Source organism: Pongo abelii, chromosome 16 (genome assembly GCF_028885655.2).
Source record: "Pongo abelii isolate AG06213 chromosome 16, NHGRI_mPonAbe1-v2.0_pri, whole genome shotgun sequence".
Taxonomy (NCBI): domain Eukaryota; kingdom Metazoa; phylum Chordata; class Mammalia; order Primates; family Hominidae; genus Pongo; species Pongo abelii.
Genome location: NC_072001.2, coordinates 24038893 through 24063270, shown reverse-complemented (window position 1 = coordinate 24063270; position 24378 = coordinate 24038893). Strand labels below are relative to the sequence as shown.

The window sequence follows — 24378 nt, the reverse complement described above, 5'->3', positions numbered from 1 at the left end:
CTTTAGATAACCAGAAGCCTTTTGAAATACTCAAATTAAAAATATTTTACAATAAGCGTACCATTTAGTGGAAAGCAGAGTGGTTTGGGTAATTTATGTGAACTTGAAAATTGTTTTTGCTACTTGTGTTTTTATATCCGTGTCACTGAGACTCTTAGACACTGTTAAAATAGTGGCTAGATTCTGTATTAAAAACAAAATATCAAAACCAAGTTAACAAAAATGCTGGCCTTTGGTTTAGGGAATGGATATCATAGCAACTGGTCCTCCCTTCCTCCCAGATTACCTTCCCAGATTTTTACACCCCCTGCCCCAACTCTGTATCCCGATCTGCAACTCGGAACACTGTGGTCCAGAAGGTTAGCACAGTGGGAAAGCAATTACTACCCCAACACAGCCGCGAATCCATTGCATGCTACTTGAATTTAATCAAGTCATTTCAGGCTAAATCAGTGTCTAGAAACTTGTATTTTGCATGCCTTCTGTGAGGATGCGTTATGTCCCACTTCATTTTGCGTCTTGATATTGCCTTAATGCTCTTAATGCTCATCGTTTTGTTTTTCTCATTGACTTTAGAGACATCCACCGTAGGGCCCACTTACTATCTCCAGTTCCCCATTTCATTTTTACTGACAACTCACTTTGTAACACTCAGTTTTATGTCTTCATTGGAACTAGGAAATGAATTTAATCTCACACTTTCCAAAAATCTATTGCGGTCATGGAGATCAGGGCCAAAGTGGTTGGGGTTTTGTGTGCCTAAAAGTAGCCAGCATTATTCTTCGACCGCTAGTGACTCCTCCAGATCAAGTAGCTCATGTCCAGCCTTTGAATTTTCCCAGAAAAGTTCCCAGCCTGCCTGTCAGGGATGATCAGGGATGTCTCCTAATGCCTGTTACGCAGTCTGCCCAGGGCACTTGAATTCCTGCAGCTGCTCCAGTGACAGAGAAAAATCCAGCAAATGAAAACAATCAAAGCCCAGCAGGCTATGGATGGAAGCTCCCTAATGCCAGACTATTTTGTCGCATTTTATCAGCTTTCCATTTTTGACCCTCAACGGAGTTTTGGTTCTTCTGTGTTCTTTGTTTGAGATTGTTAAAGACTGGTATGATATCACTGAATCAAGTGTGGGTTTTAGAATAGAGTTGGACCTGAGAGATTGTCTGCTCTGACTCCTCATTTTAGATATGAGGCAATGAAAACCCAAGGCAGAAAGTTAGAGAAAAATACAGGGCCAGAAACGCAGGTGCCCCAGAACCTAGCTGTATATACATTTTTTATTGCCTCTGTCAACGTGAAACCAGATCTACTAAGTATGGTGACACTTAGAAAATAAAAGAAAGAAAAGAAAGAGGGAGGAAAGACAGAAATTTAAATGAAGTAGAAATGCTTTTTTGTTTAAACTGTGATAAGCCAACATTTTTTTCTGTAGGAAATCTTAAAAGCACTTTTGTTCATGTGAAAGCAAATTTGAATAAAGGGGTTTCATGCACAAGGGAGGTCTTTGTGGCAATGCAGTGGTTCTGTATTTTGACTGTGGTGGTGGGTGATAAAATGGCATTGAACTCTATGCACATATTGTACCAGTGGCAATTTCCTGGTTTTGATATTCAACTATGCTTTTGTAACATGTAAACATTAGACAAAAGGGAATGAAGTTTACAAAGGACCTCTCTATACGATTTTTGCAACTTCCTGTTAATCTAGAATTATTTCAAAATGAAAAGTTTTGTTTGATAAAAAGCAAATTTGAAATTTGCTGTGATTTTTGTCTAAAAGAGTAGGCATAAGATCTTTTGAACAAGAAATAAAATGAGTGAACATAGCTTTACTTTGAGTATTAGCTAAATCATGAAAACATATAAAGAAAGAAAAGTTTTCTCTTTCCCCTTATGCTAGAAATGGCTCCAAAGAATTAAGTAGAACTATTTGGGTCTGCCACCCTTGTTAGCTCCTTTTTTATGGGCAATTAAAAATCTGATATATCTATTCCACCAATATCAATTAATGTTTGTAAACTGAGTGGCTATTTTGACATTGTTTTGATATCATATACTGACATTGTGCTTGCTAAAATGTCTTTTGTAATAAAATGCCTTTAAGATTGTTTCTTATTTGAATCGTATATTTTAATTTTAGTTATTGAATCAAAAACACTTCAAGGAAGCAAAGGAGAACACAGCTTTAACAGCCCCGGAGTCTTTGTCATAGCAAACACAACAGTGGAATTTCAGAGGGCTCCGAAAGGCAAACTTTTAAGATTCCAGGACCTCTGATGGCTGATTTCATCTTCAAGGTAGGATGATCTTCTTCATAAACTTCATGTACCTGAATCCCAGAACATCTTGATTTTTAAAACAATAAGTTTGTTTAGCAAGAGGTCATCAATCATTGTTTTTTATACAGAGCATGTGTCATCAATATTTCCATATTGGCAGTCCATTCTTAAAAATTGTTCAGCACTCTTAAATTTCTGCTCCTAACCCTGACAGTTAAAGAACAAACTTCACTTTTATGGGGGAAGGATTGATTCTGTATTTATAATCTCTGGTTGCTTTGTTCAGTTTGTTTGCTGGTTTAAGAAACAGGGTCTCCCTGTGTTGCTCAGGCTGGTGCAGTGGCTGCAATCATAGCCTTGAACTCTTGGGCCCAAGTGATCCTTCTGCCTCAACCTCCCGAGTAGCTGTGTTCAGTTTCAGATAGAGTTTGGTGAAAATGGCCGATGGTTAAATGCACCATATCCTAAACCAGTATTGTGCCGCTGCATGTCTTCTTGCAAAGGAGAGCAGAGACAACAGGGGCTCATTTCTTACCCTCCTTTAAGATGGTTATCCTTAAGGCATCTTTACTTCAACCTTCAGCCCTTAGAACATGCAGTCTTGCAGTGGGCTGATTCAAGATCAGGATTTGCTTCCCCAGATGTTCTATGACAGATACTTGTCACAAGATACCTTCAGAAGAACTCTTCTTCTCTGGAACCATGAGCCTATGTCCCCTTTCTGGATGCTGCTGGGGCATCTTCCCTCATTCAGAGGACATGAAGTATAGTGGCCAATATATTTCCAAGGTGACACAGTTAGATACTCTTCTGATAAATTTGAAAATGCCTAAGAAATGAAAAAGATAGTTCAGTGTGTGGTTTTGCCTTATCCTGTTTCAGAAACCCATTCCAAAATGTAAATGGAAGCTAAAAAATAGCCCCAATTACCAGTTATAGTTTTCTGTATGAAAAAAACCCTTTAGCTTTAAAAAGCTGTCTCTGTTCTACATATTAATTTGTCACGGAATGTTTCACTGAGACATCAGTTGTGTCATCAGAGGAGCATGCACGGAGGTAGATGAGAGTTGCTAACTCATCCCAATCCCTGAGATACAAATTCAGCCTGCAGTGGGACCTGCCAAGAGTTGGCCTGCACAGTGTATTGTTTTGTTTCTGAAACTTTGGATTTTGAATAATCAACACTTAAAAATTGAGAGATTTTTACATCAGAAGATCAGGTTTTTTTTTTTTTTCTTCTGCTTCTCTGTAAAAATGGGAAGAGCTTGCATTTTACAATAGCAATAAGTGACTGTAACTGGGGAACAGCTGCCTTCCAGTCTCGGGTCTGCCGTGGTCCACACCACTATGTATTGTGTCCCTAACACTAAAGGCGTAAGTGGTTGGTTGCCATTCATCCTGATCTGGGCATTTATATCATCTGCCTAGCCGCCACAGACAGTTATGTTTCTGACTTCTGTGTCACATCCTTAAAGCATTGATCCAGTAGTCTTCTTAGGCAGTCATATTATGAAAGGTTTTGGGGAAGCCATAATTACCTTTTTTTTTAAAGTCTCTCTGGTCTATTGTTATGGCATAAATTCTATTTTCTTGCCCTCCTTAGGGCCTTCCTATGTGATTCTCAAGTAGAAAATATACACCACACACACACACACACACACACACACACAGACACACACACACACACACACAGACACACACACACACACTTTTTGTTCTCTTTTAATTACTACTCAGAGAATCTGTATTCTTCTCAAGTCAACTTGGAGGTCCTTGACTGAATAGGAGATATTAATACAATGATGAAATGATGAAAGTACCCACAAAGATTAGTATTTCAAGATACTGTTTGGTTACAGTATCAGCATCAGTAGATCTTAACAATATATTGTTTATTGATACCATTTATAAAAACACATGTAAACTGCATATTTCTATGAGTTTGTATGTACACACACATATATGTATATGTATATTTTTAAAAATAATTTGGAAGGATACATTTCAAAATGGAAACACTAAAAAAAACAGTGACTATTTTAGAGGGGATAACATTTTATAATATCTAATTCTTAAAATAATGTTTAAAAGGAAGAATGTGGCTGGGTGTGGTGGTTCATGCCTATAATCCCAGCACTTAGGGAGGCCAAGGCGGGTGGATCACCTGAGGTCAGGAGTTCGAGACCAGCCTGTCCAACATGACGAAACCCTGTCTCTACTAAAAATACAAAAGTAGCCGGGTGTGGTGGTGTGCACCTGTAATCCTAGCTACTCGGGGGGCTGAGGCAGGAGAATCACTTGAACCCAGGAGGCGGAGGTTGCAGTGAGCCAAGATCGCACCACTGCATTCCAGCCTGGGCAGCAGAGCAAGATTCCGTCTCAAAAAAAAATAATTAAAAAATAAATAATAAAAAGTAAATGGAAGAATGAATTCACATATCACGTGCATAATTAAAAATTACTTTACACCTTCTTGTCCGAATTATGTATTCACCTTTTAATAGAGTACATTTAAAAGAAAATGTGTGTGTGTGTGTGTGTGTGTGTGATGGAGTCTCACTCTGTCACCCAGGATGGAGTGCAGTGGCACGATCTCAGCTCACTGCAGCCTCCTCCTGAGTAGCTGGGATTACAGGCATGCACCACCATACCTGGCTAATTTTTTTTTTTTAATTTTTAGTAGGGATGGGGTTTCACCATGTTGGTCAGGCTGGTCTCCAACTCCTGATCTCAAATGATCCACCTGCCTTGGTCTCCCAAAGAGCTGGGATTACAGACGTGAGTTACCGCGCCCAGCCAATAGAGTACATTTTAACAGCATGTTCGGTGTACACTGTCTGCATTCATATTCAGTCCTCTATGTTCCTGTCTCTGAGTTCTGACTCTCTCAGATTTAATAAACAGTTCTGGACTTTGACTTCAACTCCTGGAAAGCTTTTGATCTCTCCAGACTGAAAAGGTGTTTTGAAAAATACGTTTATCAAAGAGGGTGTTACATACAACTGTCTGACTCATGCATAAATGGAGCCTCATTTTCATACCTACGGCAATTGTCCCTCATGGATGTGGTGTACTTAGTGGGGGAGAATGTGGCAAAATTGGAGACGCTTATGATGAAGTCAGAATGGCTCTGATGTTGTTTTTTTCCTGACTTGGGAGCTTGTCCAAATAATGTGGGTTTCTAGGAAGTATCCTTTTCCATCAGTTCCTTTGTTTTTTTTTTTTTTTTTTTTTTTTGGTTCCAAACATTGTAGTATTTCCCAGCCTGTGTTGTTGCTAAGATAAGGAACTCTTTGCTTCCATTCATCTCCTCCTGGCCCGTCACACAATCAAGTTATGGCTGTACTTTGAGTGGGAGGTTAAAAGTGCCTGTGAGATCACTGATGACAGTCAGCCCTATGTCCCTGTGTTTCATTGTATCTCTTTCCATTCCAGTCAACCAACAGAAGCTAGTCTATAAACGGAAGACCTGGCTTCCGCCTGAGAGAGGATGAGGCGGTGACTACCAGCCCTGCATATTCAGTGCTCATTTAGCACAGCTGTGGGTGCACTGAGCCAGGTGGAGGCACACGCTTTGCTACAGTTCATGTAGTAGACCTACTTCATGGGCTTTTGATAACTGTACTGTTGAACACTGCTGTATTCTTACATAAAGAGTGACATATGTAGACATCAATGGGATGTTAGGTGGTCTTATAGGTATTGTTGCTCAGATTTTGCAGCTTAGCATCTCACTGTACCAATGAGAAAAAAATTTCTTTTTTCTACTCTTTAAGAAGCTATATTTTCATGGTTGGACCATTCTTGAAAATTGCACATCTCCTTCTTCCAGTGGATTTCTCATTGTATATGCTTGTTTTCCCGAAAATCCTGTTTCCCTTTTTTCATTTTTTTTTTATTTGTATGTAGCTACAGGGCCTCACTATATTGCCCAGTCTGGTTTTGAACTCGTGACCTCAAGCAATCCTCCTGCCTCAGCCTCCCAAATTGCTGGGATTACAGGTGTGAGCCACCATGCCCAGCCCTCAATGACCTGTTTTTCATGGATGACCCTTGTTATAGCACTAAGGGGTATTTTGCATTAGGGCCCTGCTTCTTCAATATGCGCATGTTGCCACCAGGTAGCAGTAGTGAGTCTCGGCTAAGTACAGTAGCTGATGCCATGTGCTTCATTGATTGACAGCGAGATAGACGCTATTCATTCAGTGAGAATTTACTGAATATTTGCATCTATGAGTAGATGTTTGTGAATATCAATTTTAAGTATATTCCCATGAGGATATCTAAAAAAATAAAATTAAATTACTTGGATAAAGACATCTTTCCATGGTTAATTTTTAACTACTATTGGTAGCTTTTCTCATCTTTTAAAATATATATATATCTTCAGGGAGAAGAAAACGTTTCTCTTCTTTGGGCTCTGAAATCTTCCTTTTTCAGCCAGTTGTCTTCTTAGGGATTCATGTTTTTTCCACTCTCATATTTTGTGTTTCTTCAGGAAAATGTTTTCTGATTGCTTTTCTACTAGTCCCCAGTTGTACAATCTCTGTCTTCAGTTTCCTCAGCTCTAGATATCTTTTATGCTGTCAACTCATTAGCCTCTTTTCTTTGTGGGGAGTTATGATAGTATATTTACCTTATGTGGGGATAGAGGATTTGAAACTGCCTGTCTTCGTTCTCTCAAAGAACACATTGGAGGCTTGCAATGCGGTGCAGATCGAGGCTACATTTACACATTCACAGGTGTTTCAAAACTCTGCAAGACACAGTTTTAGAGTCAGTGCCTGTATTAGCTTCACAAGACTGTTGTTAGTGAGTACCATAGCTGAGTGGCCTAAACAGCCGAATTTATTGTCCCACAGTTCTGGAGCCCGAAAGTCCAAAATCAGGGTGTTGGCAGGATCAGTTTCTTCTGAGGGCTGTGAGGGAGAAGCTGTCTTACGCCTCTCACCTCAATTCTTAGACTTCAGGCATCATCTTCCCTCTGTGCGTGTCTGGCTCTGGGTCCAAATTTCTCAATTTCTCCCATGCCTTTTTTTTTTTTTTTTTTTTGAGACAGAGACTCACTATGTCACCTAGGCTGAAGCGCAGTGGCACAATCTCGGCTCACTGTAACCTCTGCTTCCTGGGTTCAAGCAACTCTTCTGCCTCAGCCTCCTTAGTAGCTGAGACTACATGCACACGCCACCCTGCTGGGCTAATTTTTATATTTTTAGCAGAGATGGGGTTTCGCCATGTTGGCCAGGCTGGTCTTGAACTCCTAGGCTCAAGCTATCCACCCATCTCTGCCTCCCAAAGTACTGGAGTTACAGGCATGAGCCACCACACCTGGCCAGTCCAAATTTCCCCTTTTTATAAGGACACCACTCATAATGGATTAAGTCCTCCCAGTTACCTTACCCTAACTACATTGGCAAAGACTGTATTTCCAAATAAGATAGTATTCTGAGATACTGTGGGCTACGGTGGGCTAGGCTTTCAACATGTTGTTTTGGGGGCACACAATTCAACCCATAACAGTGCCAGCAGAAAAGAAAATTTACCTATTTCCTCATGCCTTACAATCATTGGGATTCTGTCTCATCCTAAGCATTTGTCGTCCATTCCAAAGGCAGAAACTTTTAGAATATTGCATATTTTACTGTAATGTGGTCTGTTGAAGGAAATTTCTTGGTTAAAGCAATTCATATACTGCTTTAGTAATTACCAGCATTCACAGCTAAGATACATGTATAAATGTAGACATACTATGAATAGTTTTATATAAAAATCTATTTCATAAATTTTGGAAATTCTTTTGAAGTGGCCAAGTCAAGTAGTTGAATTTGAATACCATTGACCTTTTTTGTTTGTTTGTTTTTGAGATAGGGTCTTGCTCTGTCACCCAGGCCAAGTACAGGCTGCAAGTAATCCTCTGGCCTCAGCCTCCCAACTACCTGGGACTACAGGCACACAACCCCACAGCCAGCTAATTTTTAATTTTTTTGTAGAGACAGAGTCTCACTATGTTACCCAGGCTGGCCTTGAACTCCTGAGCTCAAGAACCCTCCCGCCTCAGCCTCCTAAAGAGCTGGATTAGAGGTGTGAGCCACCATGCCTGGCCACATACTTTTATTATAAAACTCATTTTCCTCATCAAACAGTGCTAATACACTTTTGCAAATGTCAATGTGCATTTCACTTTTGCCATTCTCTGTACTTCACCATCTCCTTTGTCAGCAGAGCTGTTTGCCCTGCGGACTTGACAGCAGTGGTATGGCAGGTGAGTAATTAGCTGGAGTGCAGGAGAAAGCATTCATGTTCATCTTTTCATGATTAAAGTAGGGTTATTATTATTTTTAGCTTAGTCTTTTGTTTTGAAAGCCACCCTTAGTGGAGAGAGATGAAGATTTTCCAAATTGATTTAGTCTCCACAACATTTCCAGGGCCAAGCCTGGGGTCCTAACCCATAGCACATCTTCTGTAACATGGAGAGGTTGCTCCTTTCTCCAGCAAGGCTGCGCCTCAGTCTAGTGTCCTCAGGAGGATGTGCACACAGGGCATGTCCAGCCAGGATGTGGAAAGCCTTCTCCCTCTCCTGGTGCCAGGACAAAGGAAGCGGGCAGCGAGTCATGTTTCATGATGGTGGTCGCTCTCCAGGGCAGGGAGGCTTTCAGGGAGAGCCAAAAACAGAAAAGGAGCTTTTGCTCCCTTCCCAGGCAGAGCTCCCAGAGGAAAGCACCTCACAGAAATCCCACCTCCATCAGCAACCCAGAGAAGCCGCACGAGAGTGAAGGTGGAATTAGTGCCCTGAAATGTTCAGTCACAGGTTGAGTCTGGGTTTAGCTCCCCGGAGTCTCCTTCAGTTCCTGAGTGGTAATGGAAGACATCTAGAAAATTTAATGTACTCTTGACTGGCCAGGGGGTGACAAGGTGGTGGCAAAATGACCCTTCAGCAGAGAGGTGTAGGTAGAGAGACTATGGGTTCTATTTTGTTCAGAAAAGGCCCAGTTTGTGCCTGTGACCCCAGCTGAATTGTTAGTAGCTCCTCCTTTCACTCTCAGAGCCATCCTGGCATGAACAATAAAGCCGATGGTCTCCCTAGTGCAGAGCTCTAAGCCAGCCAAGGATTGGATGGGGTCCCAGCCACACCACCGAGAACGTGCAGCAAGACAACAATGGCAGTGTCGAGGGACTAGGGGAAAGAGAGTGTGCCCACTGGCAGCAATTAGGGCCCGTTTGAGGATATCGTGCATGGATTTGAGTCAGTTGCTGTATATTTGCCCTGCACTGGAAGTAAAAGGCACTGATCCAGGTGTCACATGTGGACAAGATGATGTGATCCCCGGAAGCCCAGTGGGCCGTTTTCTTTCTTGTGGACCTTCTCAGCCAGGAAACCTCAGAAACTCCACAGTAGACCTTTTACCACCTCTCATCGACAAGAATTGGGTCACGTGCCCACTCTATACCATCCACTGCTGTGTTCATCTGGGTCCTCTAAGAATCAAATGCAAGGCAGGATGAGAAGTGCAAGAAACTTATTTAGGAAATGCCTGTGAGAAAAAAGAGGGAGAGAAAGCAGGGTGATGCTGAGAGAGCCATCAGATTGCACTGAAAATCTGACCATGAGTGAAGGAGAGAGGGAAGGAAGGAAGGTTGGATGCAAGCATCTTAAATGCAGTAGGTTCTAGGAGAATTCAGCAAAGCTGGAGAGGAAACCCTGAGCCAATGTCATTCATCATAGGCCTCCAGTGTCTCCCAAGAATGGCTCTGCCTTCAATACCCTTGCTGTGCTTAGTCACTGGCTAGGAGAATCCCATGGGAAGCTTGACCCAGAACTGGGGCTGTTGGCCAGTGACACCCTTTGCAGTTGTGTATCTGAGCAGAACACTCATTGGTCCTGCCACTAGCAAGGTAAATGTGAGCATGGTGATTCACTTAGAACAATCAGGATGTGCGGTGGCTCACGCCTGTAATCCCAGCACTTTGGGAGGCTGAGGCAGGCAGATCCCGAGATCAGGAGAACGAGACCATCCTGGCCAATATGGTGAAACCCCGTCTCTACTAATATACAAAAATTAGCTGGGCATGGTGGCAGGCGCCTGTAATCCCAGCTACTTGGGAGGCTGAGGCAGGAGAATCACTTGAACCCAGGAGGCGGAAGTTGCAGTGAGCCGAGATTGCACAACTGCACTCTGGCTGGGTGACAGAGCGAGACTCCATCTCAAAAAAAAAAAAAAAAAAAAAACAATCAGGATGTACATGTAAGACACAGGAGGGAGGAATGAACATGAACAAAATTGAGTGTCTGTAGAATGGAAAGGAGAAATGGATGCTGGTAGGGAATGGAATGTGTCTACTATGCTAAGGATTTCTCTTTCTGTAACACATCTAGCTTAATGCCTTTTCTCTTTCTTTTTTTTTTTCTTTTCTTATTTTTCTTTTCGGTGGTAATGGAGAAGACTTAGAAACCATTTATGTTTCTCTTAGGCTTATTATTTTAGCCAATTTTGAAATTTACATTTTTCTAGAGAAGTATCCAATTCATCTCATTTTTGAAACTTAGCTCTTCAAATGTAATCATGGTATTCCCTTATTGTTAAAAACAGTCTCCTCTTTACCTATAACAATGTCTCTTTCATTCCTAAACTCGTTTATTGGTTCCTTGCATAGTTGTTGTTTTGTTCAGACCATCCAAACATTGTCTCTGAGACATCTAACGACTAGATTTTTGTTTTGTTCATTAATGCAGAGGTTTTTTTACATTTCTATTTATATAAGTTTTTATTTCTTTTATCTTTGTCTGGATTTATTTTGGTGTTATATTTTCAGCTGCTAGAGCTGAATTCTTAATTCATTCTATTTCCATTTTTTTCTCCATTGAATGTATTTAGGGCTATCAGTTTCCCTATACAGAAGTTCTGAATTTTACTGTAGTGTAGTTTATCGGTCTTTAACATTTTACTTAGTGCTATTTGTATTCTGGTTGAGAAATCTGCCTCATCCAGAATTATGAAGAAATTCTTCTTTTTGTTTTTGTTTGTTCGTGGTTTTTTTTTTTTTTTTTTTTTTTTTTTGAGATGCGGTCTTGCTGTGTTGCCCAGGCTGGGGTTCAGTAGCACAATCATGACTTACTGCAGCTTTGACCTCCTGGGCTCAAGTGATTCTCTCACCTCAGCCTTCCAAGTAGTTGGGACTACATGTGCACGCCACCATGCCTGGATATTTATTTATTTATTTATTTATTTGAGTCTCGCTCTGTCGCCCAGACTGGAGTGCAGTGGCATGATCTCACCTCACTGCAACCTCCACCTCCTGGGTTCAAGCTATTCTCCTGCCTCAGCCTCTTGTGTAACTGGGATTACAGGTGTATGCCACCATACCCAGCAAGTGTTTTGTATTTTTAGTAGAGACAGGGTTTCACCCTTTTGGCCAGGCTGGTCTTGAACTCCTGACCTCAAGTGATCCACCCACCTCAGCCTCCCAAACTGCTGGGATTACAGGTGTGAGCCACTGTGCCTGGCCAAATTAAAAAAAAAAAATTTTTTTTTTTGTAGTAACAGGATCCAGCTGTGTTGCCCAGGCTGGTCTCAAACTTCTGAGCTCAAGCATTTCTCCCACCTTGGTCTCCCAAAGTCCTGGGAATACATGCCCAGCCCTTCAGATATTCTTCTATGTTTGTGTTTGGAAGCCTTAATGTTTTTCCTTTCACACCAAAGGCTATAATCCATCTAGAAATTAGTTTGTATACATTGTGAGGTATAATAGAATCAATATTTTTTCTATATGACTGTTTAATTGACCTAGAGCCATTAGGTGAGGAATGATCTGTTGCCTATTTCTCTGAAGTCTGGTAATAACAATGTATTTATGGACCCTACTTTGTTTCATTGATCTGTTTGTTTATTTGTGCCAAAACCATTGTGATATATCTACTGTAGCATTAAAATAAGTCTTGATATCTGGAAGTGTAAGTTTCAGCTTTGTTCTTGCAGATTATCTTTGCTTTCCTTGACACTGCATTCTTATATCGTTGAAATCAGCTTGTCTGTTTTTAAAAATCTGCTGGATTTTGATTGGAACTGCATTGGATCTGTATGTCAATTTAAGGAAAATTGACATTTTCCAATACTAAGTCTTTCAATTCATCAATATGGCATATCCATATATTTTTTAGTTCTTTTAAAATTTCTCTCAGTAATGTTCATAATTTTTACTCTATGTCTTTAATATCTTTTATTAAATTTATTTTCAGGTGTTGGTTATTTTGGTGTTACTATAAATGGTATTTTTTTCAGTTTCTATTTGTTTCTGGGGTGTGGAAATATTGATTTTTGTGTATTGACATTATATTCTTACTATATTCATGTATTAATACTAATAGTTTGTGAATTCTTTTGGATTGTATACATACACAATTGTGACATCTGCAAATAATGAAGATGGCAGCTGTCCTTGTTATGCATTTCACTTCAGGAGAAAAGTTCCCTATAATTCACCATTATATATGGTTTTTACTATAACATTTTTTATAGATATTTTATTTGGTGAAAGAATATTTTTCTTTTTCTAGTTTGCTTCATTATGTACAAGCACAGAGCTTTATCAAATGCATTTTCTGCATCTTTAGAGATGATCACATGGTTTTCTCCTTTTTCCTTTTTAATGTAATAAATGACATTGATTTTTCAAATGTTAAACCAACTGTTTCTTCCTGTGATAAACCTACCTAGTCATTGTTCTTTTCGATTAGAATTTATTGTTAGTTGCCAGGCGTGGTGGCTCACCCCTGTAATCCCAGCACTTTTGGAGGCTGAGGCAGGCGGATCATGAGGTCAGGAGATCGAGACCAGCCTGGCTAACACGGTCAAACTCTGTCTGTACTAAAATACAAAAAATTAGCCAGGTGTAGTGGCATGGGCCTGTAGTCCCAGCCACTTGGGAGGCTGAGGCAGGAGAATCGCTTCAGCCTGAAAGGTGGAGGTTGCAGTGGGCCAAGATTGCGCCACTGCACTCCAGCCTGGGTGACAGAGCGAGACTCCATTTAAAAAAAAAAAAAAGAATTTATTGTTAATATTAATTATTGTTTGTTAAAAGGTGTATCCTTTTATATATCACTGGATGTGATTTTAAATTATTTCACTTAAGGTTTTTGTTGTCGTTTTGGTACCTACGTGCAAGAAAGGGTTTGCTTGTTTGTTTTCTTGGAATGCCTTTTTCAGGTCTTGGCATTTTATTCTGCTTTTATAAAACAAGTTTAGAAGTGTTTCCTCTTATTCTCTGCAATAGTTTGCATACGATTGGTGCCATTTTTTTTTTCTTTAAATGTTTGGCAGTGTGCACCAGGAAATATTTAGAATTATGCATTTAATGTCTTTGAAAGATACAGATTCTTTAGATTTTCTTATTTCTTATGTCCATTTAGTTTCAATGAATTTGCCTATTTCAAATAACTTTTAAAAAGTTATTGGCATACTTTTCATAGCATCCTCTTATTGTTCGTTCACTTTCTGAACAACCTGTAGTATGTCCTCTTTCTCATTCCTGATATTGACTATTTGTGCCTACTCTTCTACTTGCTCAGTCACATCAGAGGGTTATCAATTTTATTAGACATTTCACAGAAACAACTTTTGGGTTCATAACTGTTTTACTCTAGTTTTCTTTCCTTATCATTAATGTCTGCTCCTATCTTTATTATGTCCACTCTTACCTCTTTAGATCCCATAGGCTGTTTTTTTCCTAAACTTCTTGAGATGGATTATGAAATCATTAATTTTCATCTTTTCTCCCTAAAACATATACATTTAAGTCTAAAAATTTCTCTCAATGCATACCTTATATTTAATTTAATAATTTTGATATGAAATGTTTTCCTTCATCATTCAGTTAAATTACTTTGTAAGTTTTGTAATTACATATTCTTTGACTTGTGGATTATTTGGAAGTATAACATCCAACCATGAGGGAATTTTCCAGTAATCATTTTAAAATTTATTTTTATAGCTTAATTCTACTGTGGTCAAAGAACATACTCCATATTATTTCAATATTTCAAAATTTATAAAACTTGGTTTGTGGCTCAGAATATAACAAAGTTTGGGAGAATGTGATGTGTAGTCTTCTGTTGTTGGATACAATGTTCTATGTATGTCAATTAGGTCATGTTTAGTAATTGTGTTATTCCAAATTATAGCCTTCCTGATTTTTGTCTGCTTATTCTATCATGAGAGATGTGCTAAAACTACCCCGTGACTGTGCATTGTGCCTTATCTATTTGGAGGCTAGGTTGTTAGGTATGTTCACATTTAGAATCATCGCATCTTCCTAGTGAATTGACCCTTCTGTGATTATAAAACGTTTCTTTCAGCACTTTGAGGATATCTCCCTATTGTCTTCTGACTTCAGTTTATTCTGTGGAGAAGTCAGCTATCAGTCTTCTTTTTGTTCCTTAGAAGGTAATTTGTCCTTTTTCTTCATCTGCTTTTAAGTGCGTTCCCTTTGTTTTGAGTTTTCATCAATTGGGCTATGGTGTAATTAGTGCCTTTCTTCAGCTTGAAGTCCAGGTGTCTCATGAATCTGTGGCTTGAGATCCACCATCACTTTTGACAGATTCTCATTTATTATCTCTTCAGATTAACTTCTCTCCCAAGCTCTTTGTTATGTATTTCTGGGACTGTAAGGACTGTAATTCTACCTTTACCTGTATCCAATTTGTCTAATTTCCACTTTCTTTTTACTGTCATTTTACTGATCCTCTGCTCAGGTGTGTCTAATTCAGGGATCAGCAGATTACGACCAGCAGGCCATCATTGTTTTTGTAAATAAAGTTTTATCAGAACAGCCACCCCTATCTGTTTACACATTGTCAATGGCTACTTTTGCACTATACTAGCAGAATTGAATAGTTGCAACAGAAACCATGCAGCCTGAAAACCTAAAATATTTACTATCTGGCTCTTTATAAAATACTTGCCAAAGTCTATTTTAATCCACTTTTAAGTTCGTCCATTGAGATATTGATTTAAATCATTGCATCTTTTATTCCTAGAATTTCCATTTTAGTTATAGCTTGTTTCCAGTGAAATTCCCCATCTTATAATTTGATTTCTTGAACATTTTAATCTTGTTCCAAGTTCTCTGAAAAACAGTGCCCGAGGCAAAGTGTTCCAATACTTGTGTTATAATCATAGGAATAGCATAAGGTGTTGCTAGGCCCCTCCTGCGGGGAAACAAGACTGAAGCCAAGGCCAGGGTTGTAGGAGGTAATAATGGTGTACTTAAGTTTTTATATTTTCATCAGTTAATACCAATATCTGGATTTCCTGTCATTATGTTTATAATGTCTATTTTTTTTCACTTTTTTGGGTTGTCATTAAATTTTGTTTTTTCTATTCTTAGTTACTTTTAAAGTTTGTGCTGTATATTATGGAAGAAAGGTTGTGGATATAATTTGAGATTGTAGTAGATTTATTGATACTGTTTGTTAAAATCCCCTTTAAAAATTATTATTGGATAATTTTTGCTTCTAGATCTTCAGTGTAACACTCTTCCAACTGGATGATTTTAGCTGTCTTATTTTTGCTTCTAGAAGACAGCTAGGTTAGCAACAGGTGATCTTTATCTAACAAGGAATTGAAATAACTTGAACCAGGGCTTTATACCCTTTGAAGGTTGTCCTGTTTCCAGTTTACTTTTTCCTATGATAGAACTTTCTAGGGTTCTGGGTTGGGAACAGAAACAAAGCTCCTTTTAGCAGTGTATCCTATCTCTGTAATACCTGTGCTCTCCCCACTCCATTACCATAACCCTGCCTCCCCTTCCCTACACACATATCTTGTGTCTGGAGTTTTTATGTCATTTTGTAATTAAATACATAAAACCACTATTTTGAAATCAATCCTTGTTTAGATTCTCTTGTAAGCTTTACTGATTTATTTAATCATTATTGCTTCTTACATCTCACTACTTCTGTATTTATATTAGTTCTTAGGTACATTCTTTAGTAGTTTTTTTTCTTTTTTTCCAGTGAATATCTCTAAGTGTTAAAGTTTCAGAATCATTTTGTGTTGGAAAATATATTTATTTCATTGATTAATGATTGGTCATTTGATTATAGGAGGATAACTGATAACTGATTACTGATTAATAACTTGGTTATAGAATTCCAGATTCAATATTCTTGTCCCTCATCACTTTGAGGACTTGACTTTGTTTTCTTGAATCCAATATTTCTTGTGAGAAATGTGATGTTAATCTGATTTTTCACATTTTTCTAGGTAGTCATATTTTTGTTTATGATAACTTTTAGGATTTTTCTTTATGCTTTTTGTTTTATTTTTTAAAATGTCTAGAACTCAATGAGCATTTTGAAACAGAGACTTCTGTCTTTCTTAAAATCTAGGAAATTCTAAGCAATTATATCATTAAATATTGTCTCTTCATCATTCTATTTGTCTATTATCTCTATTTTTTAAAGAAATATTATAGCAGATTTATTGATACTTTATTAAAATTCCCTTTAAACTGTATTATTTTGATAAGCTGTTTCTTCCACTAAATGTAGCATTTCTCATATGAAATACCTTTTATAATACTACTTTTATTTTATTTTATTTTATTTTATTTTATTTTGTTTTGTTTTATTTTATTTTTTGAGATGCAGTCTCACTCTGTTGCCCAGGCTGGAGTGCAATGGTGTGATCTCGGTCATTGCAACCTCCGCCTCCTGGGTTCAAGCGATTCTCCTGCCTCAGCTTCCCAAGTAGCTTGCATTACAGGCATGTGCCACCACACCCAGCTAATTTTTGTATTTTTAGTGGAGCCAGCATTTCACCATGTTGGCCAGGCTGGTCTTGAGCTCCTGACCTCAAGGGACCTGCCTGCCTCAGCTTCCCAAAGTGCTGGGATTACAGGCATCAGCCACCACACCCAACCCACTGTATTAATTTTTATTGTTAAAATTTTTTATCCCAATTGTATTTCTTGTTTTTTTTTTCCAATTGCATTTTTTAGAGATTTTTCTTTTTCATTTTCATGTTTTTTTGAGACAGAGTCTTGCTTTGTTTCCCAGACTGGAGTGCAGTGGTGTGATCATGGTTCACTGTAGCCTCAAACTCCTGCACTCGAGGTGTCCTCCTGCCTCAGCATCCCCAATAGCTATAGCTGGGACTACAGGTGCATGCCACCACACCTGGCTAATTTTAAACTTTGTCTATTGGAGAGATAGGATCTCACTATGTTGACCAGACTGATTTCAAACTTGTGGCCTCAAGTGATCCTCCTGCCTTGAACTCCCAAAGTGCTAGGATTACAGGCTGAGCCACTGTGCCTGGCCTGGTTTTTCTAACACATTAATTTTTTCTTTTACTTTTTTTTTTCTTTTAGATGGAGTTTCCTTCTTGTTGCCCAGGCTGGAGTGCAATGGTGCGATCTCAGCTCACTGCAACCTCTGCCTTATGGGTTCGATCTATTCTCCTGCCTCAGCCTCCTGAGTAGCTGGGACTACAGGCACATGCCACCACACCCAGCTAATTTTTGTATTTTTTAGTAGAGACCAGGTTTTGCCATGTTGGCCAGGCTGGTCTCAAACTCCTGACCTCAGATGATCTACCCACCTCGGCCTCCCAAAGTGCTGGGATTATAGGTGTGAGCCACTGTGCCTGGCCACATTAATCTTTTCCTAGCATTTTTAATTGACAAAAATTGTATATATTTATAGTGTATAACATGATGTTTTGAAATATGTATATATTGTGGAATGGCTAAATGGAACTAATTAACATATATATTACCTCATTGGTGCCCTATTTCTTTTTTTTTTTTTTTTGAGGCAGTGGTTCAAGAAATTCTCCCACCTTAGCCTCCTGAGTAGCTGGGAGTACAGGCATGTGGCACCATGCTGGGCTAATTTTTGTATTTTTAATAGAGATGGGGTTTCACCATGTTGGCAAGGCTGGTCTTGAACTCCTGACCTCAAGTGATCTACCTGTCTTGGCCTCCCAAAGTGCTGAGATTACAGGTGTGAGCCACCATGCCTACCCCCCATTTCCTTTTAATTAGATACTAGACTGTTTAAACACCATATATTTGTACACTTAAGTTGAGTTCTTGCAGTTGTGCTTCTAGAAGAATTTTTCAAAAGGATGTGCTTAAATATATTATTATTAAAAATAATGGTTCAGTTCTTTTACCAGCCCATCAGTCATCAGTGGAGACAAACTGACTTCTTTCCGTGCACTGTGAGGTGTGGAGGAGGTGAGGTCCAGGCTTTGTTCATGAATATTTAGAGCTCAGAGTTAGACAAATTTCACATTTTCATTTTTGAAGCTGATTTTAAAATTGGTGTGGTGATTAGAGATGTCTCATCACACAGCACCTTACTCAGCAGCCTGAATGCAATGGTGTTAATGAAGAAGATGCATTTGCCTTTATTCTTGAAGACAGGTGCAAAATGGATTTGGAAAACACCTTTTACTTTTAGCCAAAGGAAAAAAAAAAAAACCATAAACAAACTTGCTTGCCTGTGTTACTGCATTTCTCTTCTTGATTGCCTTAATGTATGTATTATTTTTAATTTTCTATGAAAAATCGGAGAAGCAGAAAGAAGGAGTGACTTGCCCAGCCAGGTTGAGTCAATGGGTGTGTTGGTTCTAACGTTAGATTTACAACTTTTCTCTCCTCAGGTGCAAGAGTATAAGCTTATTAAAAAGAGAAAGGGTCCCTACTAAGTGGTAAAGGGGAAAGCCCTGCTTATTGTCTGCTTAGTTCAAGGTCTTTTTTTTTTTTTTGAGACAGAGTCTCATTCTGTCGCCCAGGCTGGAGTGCCATAGCCAAATCTTGGCTCACTGCAACCTCCGCCTCCCAGGTTTAAGTGATTCTTGTGCCTCCGCCTCCTAAGTAGCTGGAATTACAGGTGCCTGCTACCATGCCTGGCTAATTTTTTGTATTTTTAGTAAAGACAGGGTTTCTCCATGTTGGCTGGGCTGGTCTCGATCTCCCAACCTCAGATGATCTACCTACCTTGGCCTCCCAAAGTGCTGGGATTACAGGCGTGAGCCACCGTGCTTGGCCTTGTTCAAGGTTTTCATAGTCAGTTGAGGAAGGTTTGGGGACAAGTGTAATCCAGGGCTCTACACACATGCCAGAAAAGCAGCATCTTTCATGCTCCAGTGGAAGATTATTGTCCATTTGATATGGAGAACTGGCAACTCTCAGGAGCAAATGAGAAGGCAACCAGAGCTACTGTCAAAATAATTCTCTTTTTCTGAACTAACCTTTTAAATCAAAGAATAAATGCATGCAACCCAGGAACCATGATTTACTAGAATAGGGATTTATGTTGAAGCTTCCCCTTAGAGTACCAGGCAGTGGTACTAGGTGTTTACCATGTGTCAAACCATGGGTTAGATGCTCATAATCACATTTATTCTTCAAGAAAACTCTAAGGAAGGTCTCTTATTCCTGTCTTATGCATGAACAAACTGACCCTTAGAAAGTGTAAAGAGCATACAGTAGTATGTTTTTCAGCTAGTAAACAGTGCAGCTAGGATCTGGTGCCAGGTCTGCTTGATATCAGAGTCATGCTCTAAATAACTTTGCCCTTTGCCTCCCCTACTATATAAACCTCCTACTATACCTGGGACCAGATCAGGGTATGCAGGCTCAGGTATGGTCTTGTTTGAAGAGCTAGAATAAATCCTTCTCCAGCCCAGCCTAGCTCCACATCTCAATCCTTGAAGCCTACGGCATATCAATTTACTTAGAGTCAGAAACTGGCCTTTCTCCTTTAAACTACAGGTATATGAAGGAGGGCTCTTCAGTCAGTGCCAGGTTGCTGTGAATATGCAGGCAGATGTCTCTCTTCTGTAATTTAGGCTCCCCCTGAAACAACAGGGCAGGCACTTTTATGGGAAGCCCTGGGCAGCCCAGGCCCAAGAAGAAGTTTATGTCCCTGGAAATGGAGAGAAGACTGAATAGTGCCACAGAAAGAAAGTACAAGTGAATCTCCCCAGTTCACCAGCTAGTTCCTCCCAGGGCCAGGGTTGAGGCAAAAGACCACATGATGATGATCCTGCAGCAGGTGATTCTCACAGTGGGCTTCCTGGACCTGCAGCATCAGCATCTCCTGGGAACTAACTAGAGATACAGATTCTCAGGCTCCACCGCAGACCTACTGAGTCAGAAACCCCAGGGTGTGGCTCATCCTCCAGGAGATGATGGTACGCACTCCACTTTGAGAACCATCGCCTCTTTAAGCCGGTGTCTTTGGATAGCAGCTGGAGCCATATTGCCATCACTATTCTTGCCATATCTGTGTTATTCCTGCACTGTTATTTACTAAAGGATTTTTCTTTAAGGGGGCGTTTACTCAACTTAAATAAACATATTCACAAAAAGAATTTAATAACTACCGTAAGTGGAAATCTATCCCTTGTCACAAATAGAGCACAATCACAAAATTCATACAGTGAGAACAAACCAGTGGAGTAAGTCACTTCAAGTTTCTACCAGCTCTGACATTCATTCAGTTTATTTTCAATTCCCTCTGAATTTTCTTGAATGTTATAAGCATTTTTATAAGGCAAAGTTTCCTTTACATCTTTGAGTCACTTATGACTCTTTGGGTACTCTTACTCTGCAGAAAAACAAACGTATCTCTCTCTTTTTTATTTGTTTGTTTGTTTTAGAGGCAGGTCTCACTAAGTTGCCCAGGCTAGACTCAAACTCCTGGGCTCAAGCGATCCTCCAACCTCAGCTTCCCAAGTAGCTGGAACTACAGGCATATGCCACCATGCCTGGCTAATTTTTAAAATATTTTGTAGAGATGGCATCTCACTATGTTGCCCAGGCTGGTCTCCAACTGGTGGGCCCAAGCCATCCTCCCACCCCAGCCTCTGGAGTAGCTGGGAGTGCAGGCATGTGCCACCATGCCTGGCTCAAACATCTATTTTTTTAAAAATTTTATTTCTTTGTTCTTACACACAGTCATTCAGAGAGACGTTCACATTTGGATCCGTAAGATAAAAGACACTTTCTACTCCAGAGGAGACACTTTATAATGGGATTCAGCTTAATCCAGTTGATTAAATTCTTGGGAAGCAAATAGGTGTTTCTCATACTCGGGTGCCCATGGAAAGACGTAGTCCTGCTGGAACTGTAAATGTGCATGAGCACTTAGCAGTGAGATTGTCTTACAGTCTCTGTAAGAACAGAAGGGAGATTTTAGGCTGCTTTTGGGGAGCCTGCCATTTTCTGTACACTGGCAGAATTTCAGTTCATTTGCTCAAGATACAGAAAGGCACTCTGCCTCATTTCTTTTGCTTTGTGCTATCTCTAAACTGTGATAAAACAGAAGAGGAAAATTAATTGTCTCTCCCCAAATTATAAACACCTGTATATGCCCTGTTTTCATTTAGAAGTCTATTTCTATTTAGAACAAAGATTTTTTTTTTTTTCTGACTCAAGGAGCTGTAATCTCATTTTGTACTTGTTTTGGGGAAAATAAAATATGCACATAAAACCCACAAGGAAAGCATTACCAAAATTTAATTATATTAGTCATCAAATCTGTGTGATGTGTGTGAATGGATTTTAAAGTGTTTTGGATAATCAAGAAAATTAGTCCATTGGTCTCTAAAGTACCGGGGGTGCTTGGATGGACTTTCCTAGTCCCATCTGTAATCGTCAATGTGAGACACTTGAGATCAATCTGGAGCAAGTACCTAGATTGCCATTGCCATCTGATATCGTTGACTTTCTGGCAGATATTGGCACCCAAGTAACATTTTATTGACTCCATTTGGATTTTCATTCTTGTGGTTTCGACCTTGCTTTTTATAATGCTTACCAGTCCGTCCTTCTGCACTCAGCTTACATCCAAGCCGTGTCTTATAGAAAGCTGTCTAGTGGTTTATAAAATCAGATTCCTCACGACAATCAGGACTTTAAATGTATTTTCAGACCTTTAGGCCAACTGGCAGACGCAGAGCGCTTGGCTTTGGCCATTTTTTTCTTTCGTAAAGAGCTCATTCTAGTTTTGAAAAATTACCTTTTTTAAAAAAAGTTTAACTTAACAGACACTTATGTAGTGACAGGAAACTTGGAATCAGATCTTTCAGGAAATAGAAGCATCATTTTGTGACTTGCTTTTTAAATTTATAGCACTCATCTATTTGCAATGTTCACTTTCCTCAGAAACTCTACAAATTAGATGTAGTAGAATCAAGAATAAGTCTTCATTCCTTCTGTTTGAAGGCTTGTGAGATGAGGGCTGGGGAGTGACATAGGGGGATGGATTTTGTTCCTTTTTGTATTGACAATGCTTAATTCCCCATTTGGAAAGCTTATTGGTATTGCAGGTGCCTGTGGCATCCCAGGGGAGAAGAGTAAAATGTGGTACTGTGTATGCAAATCACAAAATGTTATGAAAGAAATATTCAACCCAGCAACCACCCAGCGCAAAGGTAGTTCTCAAAAACATGATGTTGAGTGAAAAAAGTGGAAAACAGAACAAGATTTAAAACACATTATCATTCATTAAGCTAAAAACAGATACACAAAAAAACAACATTACATAAGATGGTTGCATATTTAAGGACATATCAACAACAAATCAAAATAGGTGTGTTGCGGGGATTGGAATGGGAGCGTCAATAAGGGAAGAAGAGAGATTATATGGAAATGAGAGAAGGGCCTTGCACAGTGCTGTGGTGACAATGAGGAGAAAAGACAATGAACCGAGGAGAATGAATAACTCACCTGCACCTGGGCTGGAAACAGTTCTTAAGAGGAGACTATTGTCATTTTTTAGTTAGAAGTGCTGAGAGTACCACAGTTGGTACTAATTGTCATTCTCAATTTTGGCCACGCATTTTAGTCATCTGAGAAGAACCTGAGGATCTTTTTAAAAAGATGCTGTTTTCCTGGATCCCAGCCACAGGACTTCTGACTTAATTGGACCATGAAGGAACCTGGGCATTAGAGTGTATTAAAAGCTCCCATGTGGTTCTGCTATACAGCCAGGGTTGAGAGCCACTGAGTTAAGTTTCTTAAAGAGGAAAAAAAAAGTGTGTGGCAAGTGGTAACTCTGCCAAGTAAAAATGAATGCAATATTCAGACTTTCCTTTTCTAACACTTTAGGTTATCAGCTCAATTCTGCTGAATGTGTGGATATCCGCTTGAAGAGGGTAGTTCCTGACCATTATTGTCACTACTACCCTGAAAATGTAAAACCAAAACCAAAACTGAAGGAATGCAGCGTGGATCCCTGCCCATCAAGGTTTGTGTCATTGTCCACACCCTCTTTACTTCAAAAAGAAACAAATCAGCTTCACCTGAGACTGATCAATCTTTGCAGGGCAATACATTTCCATTTCCTGACTTTGTCTCCTGGCGGCAGGTGCCTACATTCACATTTGTAACTATGGTGCATAGAAGTTAGGACACATTCATTAGGAATGAAAGTCTAGCTTTCTCTTGTCATGGGCTATGTGTTCCTAAGTTTTTTTATAATGAACCTTTTTGAACATCTCCTGCTCTCTTCATCCAAGTAATATGTCTAGTCCATCTGCCAATCATAAATATCTTTCACTCACCATTTTAGCTTTGAAACTGGGTCACCCATTATCATGTTTTGGCTTTTGAAGTATTCCTATTAAATTCAGTATAAATAATGCATTGTGCAAGGAAGTAAAATTTTAATGCCAAAGCAAAAAAGCTATGCATAAACTATCCTATTGCATAATTTAGTACCTGCTGACTTGTATTGCCTGGGGAAGTTTCCTGGCTTACTACAATACCTTAAAATAACAGAACAATATCAAGTCCCAGAATCCTCCAGATATCTGCCAGCTGGCTTAGGAAGAAGTGTGCAAGTGGAAAAGGAAGCGTTCTCAGTGGATTTCATTTCCTGTTACTAAACTGCCCATTTCCTGTAAGCCTGGTTGAACGTAATTATGAATAGAGACCTTTCAGAGGACAAATTCTGTGAAATAAAGTGGTTTTCTGAAGATCCTACTAATACGACAGTGTGTTAGTATCACTAATATATTAAGAGAGTAATTATTATAAAAAGGAATAAATTTATTGAAATTGCAAGATACTTTTTTCCTTTGATTAAT

General features: G+C 39.3%; 1 pseudogene; it reads left to right on the top strand.

Annotated features, from left to right (window-relative positions):
• The window catches only part of LOC129050025 (putative HERC2-like protein 3), a 138216-nt pseudogene that overhangs the window by 107119 nt on the left and 6719 nt on the right, over positions 1–24378 (top strand).